The following is an 8,768-nucleotide window of genomic DNA, read 5'->3' on the forward strand; positions in this document are numbered from 1 at the left end:
ACTACTCATACTGCAACAGGAAATAATGCTCTCCATAAATCAATACCAGCAGTGATGTTCTTATTAAAAAGGGATCCACAGGTCAATTGCTAATTTCCAGTTGACAGGATAATTTAGTAAGTCACACTGTACCCTTATGGTGGCTAGTGATCATTTTCATCTGTATGTGTCCTTAGGTCTCAAGTGGGTCTCTTGTAGACAGCATATATAGTGGTCTTGTTTTTATATCCATTCAGCCAGTCTATGTCTTTTGGTTGGAGCATTTAATCTATTTACACTTAAGGTAATTATTGATATGAATGTTTTTATTGCCATTTTGTTTTGGATTTGTTTTTGAAGTTCTTTTTTCTTCCCTTCCTCTTTTATTCTCCTCTATTGTGATTTGATGTCTATATTTAGTGGTGTGTTTGGGTTGCTTTTTCTTTTTTGTGTGTGTATCTATTGTAGATTTTTGGTTTGTGGTTCCCATGAGGTTTTGATATAACAGACTATATATAAATAAGATTGTTTTAAGTTGCTGCTCTTTTAATTTGAAATGCCTTTCCAGTATCCTGCATTTGTACTCTCCTCTTGTTATGATTGTTGGTGTTGATATCATATTTGTGTGTGGATGATTTCTGTCCTTTATGTTTGCCTTTATTGGTGAGCTTCCCCATTTGTGTCTCTCTTGATTCTATTTGTGACCTTTCCTTTTCCACCTAGAGACATTCCTTTAGCATTTGTTGTAAACCTGGTGTGGTGGTGCTGCATTCTCTAGCTTTTGTTTGACTGTAATGCTTTTGATTTCTCTGTCAAATCTGAATGAGAATCTTGTTGGGTAGAGTATCCTTGGTTGTAGTTTTTTCCTTTTTATCTAAATATACTATGCCACTCCCTTCTGGCCTGCAGAGTTTCTGCTGAAAAATCAGCTGATAATCTTATGGGGGTTCCCTTGTATGTAATTTTTTGCTGTTCCTGTTTTGTTTTTAATATTTTTTTCTTTAATTTTTGTCAGTTTGATTATTATTTGTCTCAGCATATTCCTCCTTGGGTTTATATTGTATGGGACTCCATGAACTTTCTGGACTTTAGTGAGAGTTTTCTTTCTCATGTTATGGAATTTTTTGGCTATAATCTCCTCAAATATTTTCTCAGGCCCTTTCTCTCTCTTTTCTACTTCTGGGACCCCTATAATGTGAATGTTGGTGTATTTAATGTTGTCCCAGAGCTCTCTGAGACTGTCCTCATTTCTTTTCATTCTTTTTTCTTTATTCTGTTCCTTGGCAGTGATTTCCACCATTATGTCTTCCATCTCACTTATTCGTTCTTCTGTTTCAGTGATTCTGCTATTGATTCCTTGTGTATTTTTCATTCCAGTTATTGCATTGTTCATCTCTTTTTGTTTGTTCTTCAAATCTTCTAGTTCTTTGTTAAACATCTCTTGTAACTTCTCAATCTGTGCCTCCATTCTTTTTCTGAGATCTTGGAGCACCTTTACTCTCATTACTCTAAAGTCTTTTTCAGGTAGATTGCCTATCTCCTCTTCATTTAGTTGTTCTTCTGGGTTTTTGTCTTATTCCTTCATCTGAAACATATTTCTCTGCTATCTCATTTTGTCTAACTTTCTGTGTTTGTGGTCTCTTTTCTCCTGGCTGGAGGACTGTAGCTCCTCTTGCTTCTGGTGTCTGTCCTCTGGTCGGTGAGGTTGATTCTGAGGCTTGCACAGGGTTCCTGGTGGGAGGGACTGGTGCTTGCCCACTGGTGGGTGGATCTGGGTCTTGTCCCTCTGGTGAGCAGGGCCGTGTCAAGGGACATGTTTATGGGTGGCTGTGATCTCAGGATGGCTTTAGGCACCCTGTCTTCTGATGGGTGGGTCCATGTTCCTATCTTGCTGATTCTTTGGCTGGGGGTATTCCAGCACTGGAGCCTGTAGGTTGTTGGATAGGGCTGGGTCTTGATGCCAAACTGGCGGCCTCTGGTGAAGCTCACACTGATCAATATTCTCTGGGGCCTCTGACACCAGTGTCCTTGCCCCCACCCCCAGTGAGCCACATCCAACCCTCACCTCCCCAGGAGACCCTCCAAGACTCATAGGTAGGTCCAGCCCTGGCTCCTATGGAGTTACTACTTTGTGCAGGGTTCCAGTGTACATGACATCTTGTGTGTGCCCTCTAAGATTGGAGTCTCTTGTTTCCCCCAGTCTTTCCTGTGGAACTCCTGCCCTCAAACTCCATTGGCCTTCAAAGTAAAATGCTTTGGGGATTCCTCCTCTCAATGTCAGACCCTCAGGCCGGGGAGCCTGACGTGGAGCTTAGGACTCTTACTTTGTGGGAGAACCTCTGCAATATGATTATTTTTCAGTTTGTGGCTCTCCCATCCAGTGGGTATGGGATTTGATTGTTGCAAAACACCCTTTCTGCCATCTTGTTGTGGCTTCTTCTTTGTCTTTTAATGTAAAATATCTTTTTTGGTAGGTTCTAGTCTTTTTAAATTGATGGTTGTTCAGCAGTTAATTGTGATTTTGGTGTTTTCATGAGAGGAGATGAGCATAAGTCCTTCAACTCTGTTCTCTTTCCTGGAGTCAAGGGACTGCTTTTAGTTTGGATGCTTGCTGTCTCTTTTCTCCATGTGTGCTGACCGTTATCCACTTGATATGGGGCATGCAGTTACAGCAACCATTGCCCACTCCTCAGACAATGGGGGCAGGTCCTGGTGTCCTCTGGTGGAATTTCTAGTGGCTGGAGCTGTCTGTGCCCTTCCAGGTCAGTGAGTGAGGGCAGAACCTGGCATCTGCCCATGGTTCTGGAAGAGGCTTCCAGTGCCTGCCTCTGGAGTCCAAGATGGCAGTGGAGACTCATGCCTGCCCCTTAAGTTCCTGTAGGCAGGACCCTGTTGTCTGGGAGCACTCATAGGGAAAGAAGTTCTTATGGTAGTCCTGCCCCTCTCCTCATGTGCCCCCCAGTAATGGTGTCTTGCCTCTCTAGTGGTCCCAGGCTTCTTCCTAGTACACCCTCAGTTACCAAGGCCTGACCTCTTCAGGCTGTTTCCTCACCTAACCCTGGTCCTCTCCCTGGGACTGAGCTTCAGAGTATAAGCTTCAGCAGCTGACCCCCTCCTCACTGACAGAGGAGTATCTCAGGTTGGGGAGAACAGGGTGGAGGTGCTGACCCTTTGTGCATTTTACTCTCCATTTTTCCTTCCACAAACTGGTTGCTACTCTCCCCTCTCAGGTTCCCAAACTCCCCGTCCGTCCAGTCTAATCTCTCTGCTGGTGAGGAGCTTTCCCAAGGTGCGGGAATATTTTCTCCTTCACAGCTCCCTCCCTGGGGTGCATGCCCCACCCAGATTGCTTCTTTTTCTTTTTCCTTTTGTCCTACCCAGTTATGTGGAGGTTTACTTGTCTTTTTGGGAGTCTGAGGTCTTCTGTCGGTGCTCAGTAGCTGTTCTGGGTGAATCGTTCCACTTGTAGAAGTATTTTCAATGTTTTTGTTGGTAAAGGAGAACTCCACGTCCTACTCCTCCGCCATCTTGATCCACTGGTCCTTTTATTTCTTAATCTTTGTATACATGACGTTTCTCCTTTCACAAAATTTGAACTGAGCTCTGTCAAGTCCTAGGATTTGCTCTCAGTTTACTGGGATTTGTCCCAGCCCTTCTGACATCCACCCTGGTCCTTCATGAATTCCCATCTCCAGTCTGCAGCTGCTGGACAAGCAAAGACTTTATGTAAACTTCCAGGGATTGATCTAATGCGGTTCTGCTACATTGAGATGATATCATCCTTCACTGCCACCTGGCTTGCTTATTGACACTGAAGAGATGGTGGCAGAGGTGAAAACCCATAGTTCCCAGATTGTTAGTGTTAACCTTAAAATTAAAACAGCCAGTTACTTATAAACAGCAAAATGGGTTTATTTGGGAATAGTAGAGAATTGCAATTTGGGACCTGTAAACCAAAGGCAAGTCCAAAGAGACAAAGTGAATGGCAAGCTTCTATTAAGTTTTAGGGGGAACCTAGGGAGGGTTGCTTTGAATAAAGTTCACTGGAGGAGAACAAGTGTTCAAGGTTGTGGCAGTTTCTCCTTGGCTGCAGGGGTGGTTAGTGCATTGTTGCTGGGCCAGGGAGGGCCCTTCTTTCCTTTCCTTAAAAGCAGGAGATGAAATTCCCGTGTGAAAAATGTCCTCCTTGTAGCAGAAGAAAAGTAACATTCTTATCAACACAGACAAAAAGTTGAGATGAGAATTTTACACAAAGAATACTATACACACAGTCCTTCGTATCTTTGTTCTTTCTGTTGGTTTTGCCTGTGTGAGAGCCCCTCTCCAGGGCCTCCTGGCTCCATTTTAAATGAGGTTTTCCCTTATTTATTTTCACTAGGACATCAGAACGCTGTCCATCTTCTCCTGACAGGGTCCTCTGCCTTGGGGAGCAGAGTTCTCTAGCCACCGCATAGCAGCCACTGGTCAACAGAGGACCTACTGTTCATCTGCTCACAGCCCAGCTGTTGTATCTAGGAGGGAGTGTGGAATGTTGGAGAGTTAGTCTGTGAGTGCAGTGGACCTTTGAGGGCAATTCTAAATCCAGCTTTGCTGATGTTTTAGTTAATATGAAATCCTCACTAACTCTGGCACTACACTAACTGCCAATCTCAGTCTTTGAAAATGGAATTTGTTTTCACTACTCTTCATAGGCACTATTTGGGAACTTTCTATTGAGACTGCAGTTTAATGTAGGCACAGTTGGTTTTCTTACTCAAAATCCTAAGGCATTGTGCTCTTGAAAAAATGTTTCTAAGAATTCATAAATGCTCAATCTTTTGCAAGTTTGGTACTTCTTTTGATATTTTAAAGGCTATTGGAAATTGGGAAAACGTGAATCAGACATCAGTTTAATCTAAACCTTGATTCAGTCCCTAGTGGGGACCTGTGTGATCATTTAGCTCATCATTTTTTGTGTCATAGTTGGAGAAAGCATTAGGCCCAAACAGCTTTCATTTTTTGTCATGGGTAACACAAGTAGTAAGTGGTTAAATCTGGTATTTTTGAATCCCAGTGCTCTTCAGCTGTCTTCCATGTGAAGATAATAATATGACACTTTTAATTTTTTATTAGCACTTCAGAAACTCATTCACATACATTATCTTATTTGCTTCTTGCAGCCACCATGTGAAATAGGCAGGGCAGAACTCATAATTCCCACTGACAGATGAGGAAATTGGGGACCAGGGAGGTTAAGTGCCTCATCACGGTCGTGCTTCTTCTCTGGTGAAAGCCATCATTTTTGTTGAAAGGAGCGTGTACAGGAGAAAAGACACCAGTTTGGGAAGCAGAGTGTCTTAGAGTCCTGTCTCTTCCCATCTGCACAGTCATGGCCCCATCATTTAAGTTCCCTGAAGTCTGTGTGTATAAAAGAGAAACCTAAAATGAAATACACCAAATAACGATAACACCTTACATACAAACAAGCTTAGGATATTGAGTATGATGAGCAGAGAGTGGGGAAGGCAGACCAACAAACAGGGAAAAGTGACAATATGTGGGATGAAATTGCTGAAAATGGAGTGAAAAGGCGATTTTATTATGAGTGTTTGTATTTATTTACTTTGTCACAACACTTCTCTGGGCATGTAATTTATCAGAGACCTACAGCATTTTTAGTTGTGAGGAACATGCGAACATTATAGTCCTGGATATTGTAACATGTTCCCAAAGCACCTTCCACTTCTGGAAAAGAATAGGATAGGCAGGTGTCATTTGGGGAGAGATACTTTAGAAATAGGCTGAGATGTATACTCTTGAGGCTTGAGTGATGTGTTTGTGGATTGCAGTGTATTGGGGTGTGGTGAGTATGATTTTGGCTGGACCAGAGGCTATCTGGGAAGAATCATTGTGGGGTGAGACTGAGATGGTAGGCTGAATCCAGGTCTCAGAGACTTCCAACTGCCTTTTTACATAATTTATGCTCCACTAGCAAATTAGAGATATTGAAATGTTTTGAACAAAGTCATACTGTGCATTCATTGGATGCATTCACTGGTTTCAACTGGATTTAACAAATTAAGTGACTTTTTAAAATTCCAAACTATGCACGCTCTATCATTTGTATATAATTATAATTGTGTGCATGTTCCTTAATTTATTAGATGTTTACAATAAGTATGTAGACATTATAAAAAATATATAGGCTAATGCCTTGTAGCAACAGTGCATGAAGCTATTCAGTCTTTACATTCTCTTCTGTATATTGTGGAGAGAGCAGCACAGGACCTAGAATGAACAGTAGAATATCAGTATCTATTTCAGAGTCTAATTTTGCTGAAAGTTTAGTGCTGGCATCAGTAATGCTCTCTCTCCTTGTTCTCATACTATGAATGTCATTAATAATTTGCTTTTAGAGATTTTTGATTGAATTCCTTCCTATAAAGATTGGTCTCCCAGGGCTATCTTTGTTGCTGTCCAATGCCAACAGCATATTCTTATCTTTGCAATTTTATTTCTGTAAATTTATTTCTGAATGCCCAAACACACATTCTTCTCAAGTTAATGAAATTTCTCTTTCCCCCCCCTTACTCCCTGAAAGAGTAAGGAGAAGGATGATCAAATTAATATGAAACAGAAAAATGTGTCACTCTCATCTACAAGCATATCTAATATCTCTACAGTTAGGTGTAATTTTAGAAGCTGGTACAAATCACTCTCATTCACTACCCCCAAACCATAGGTAATAAAATGCAAGCATGCATCACAACAAACATTTAAATAATGTGCCAATGCTGACCATCCAACCATGCTAGGAACAGGTATGTGTCCAGGCTGAGGAATATGAGAAAATGTACTGTTCTTGCCAATTTAAAAATGAAACGGTGCTCTCATGAAAAAAAAAAAAAAGACAGTCCTGTCTTAGTATATTAAAATATTTTAGATATGTCAGCCTTATTCATAACTGTAATTGAAGCGATACATACAGAAAACAAATGCTTTAAGAAAAATCTGCATGAGATAGAGGTGGAAATGAGCTCAGTTCCAAGGCAACCAATGGTGTCCCTAACACTTTCTGCATAGTCTCAGAAAGTTGAAGTATAAATTAAATACAGAAAAATCTGACTTATCATTATGATTCCCCAAAGTTCCTGGGCTGTCAAAAGGCTGGTGTTAAAACACTCAGAGCCCCATCAAGCTTAGAAAATGAATTCAGGCATTTGCATTAACGACCTCATCAATTCATCTTCGTTTTTTATCTTTCTTGTCTTTTTTTTTCCCTCCCCAAGCATTGCATTTTTACTCTAGGCAAGAGGATACAGCTATTAATGATACAGATATACAACTCAGGGGGGCTTATGACATGTATTACTAGCTTCTGCCTGAAGATCTAAGATTCACATTTTCAAACCTTTGAATTTGAGATGCAGGCAGAATAAAATTTTATAGCAAAGGAATTCCTAACTGCATGATGTGGAAATACATACAATGCTGTGCTTTAAGGGCTCATTGCTTGCATTATAGTTTTCTTTGCTTAATTATCTTCACCATAAAAATTTTAGTAGTGTAAGGTTTTAATATATATTTTGCATCAGGGTGTGTGAAGATTTAATTGTTGTTTGGCTTGATTTTTAGTTGAAGATACTGACCTCATGACTTAGTAACATTGGCATGCAGTTTTAAAGACATACAAATAATTGTGGAATGATTGTTACAATCCTATCACAATCTTTGACCTCAATGAGTATCTTGATTTTTTTTTAGAAACACAATAAAATGTGTTAACATATTTTGAAACATCTGAGTCAACTTTTTCTTTTAAATTAAAAGATTGTATTTTTAGAAAAAAATTTAGGTTTACAGAAAATTCAGCTTGTGGTACAGAGATAAGATACACGTTCTCTTTCTCCCACTGTTTCCCATATCATTAACATCTTCCATTAGTGTGGTATATTTGTAACAATTTGTGAACTAATATTGATATATTAGTATTAACAGAAGTTCATAGTTTAATAGTGGAGATCACTTTTTCATTGGGCAATTAGTTCTGTGGATTTTGACAAATGCACAATGTCATTTAACCAGCACTACAGTATAATACAGAATAGTTTCACTGCAGTAAAATTCCCCTGTACTTCCATCTCTCCTTCCTCCTGCTAAGTCCCTGGCAAACGCTGATATTTTACTGTCTTCATAGTTTTGCCTTTCTGGAAGGTCATATAGTTGGAATCATACAGTATGCAGCCCTTTTTTTTTTCACTTAGCAATATGCATCTAAGTTTCCTCTACATCTTTCCATGGCTTGATTACAAATTTCTTTCTATCACTGAATTACGGTTCATTCCCTGGATATACCACAATTCTTTACCCATTCACTTTTTAAAGGACATCTTGGTCACTTCCAGTTTTTGACAATTATAAACAAACCTGCTGTAAATATTTTTGTGCAGGTTTTTATGGGGACATATGTTTTCAACTCATCTGGGTAATTGCTAGGAGTGCCATTGCTGAATTATGTAGTAAGACTATATTTAGCTATGCAAGAAACTGTCAAACTGTCTTCCAAAGTGACTGTAACCATTTTGTATTCCCACCAGCAATGAATGAGAGTTTCTGTTTCTCCCTAACCTCCCTAGCATTTGGTATAGTCAGTATGTTGAATTTTAGCTGTTCAATAGGTATGTAATGGTATCTCATTGTTTTAATTTGGAATTCCTCAGTGACTTATGATGTTGAGCACCTTTTCATATGCTTAGTTTCCATCAATATATTTTTCTTTGGTGAGGTGTCTACTCAGATCTTTTGTATAT

The sequence above is a fragment of the Hyperoodon ampullatus genome (genome assembly GCF_949752795.1).
Source record: "Hyperoodon ampullatus genome assembly, chromosome: 9".
Taxonomy (NCBI): Eukaryota; Metazoa; Chordata; class Mammalia; order Artiodactyla; family Ziphiidae; genus Hyperoodon; species Hyperoodon ampullatus.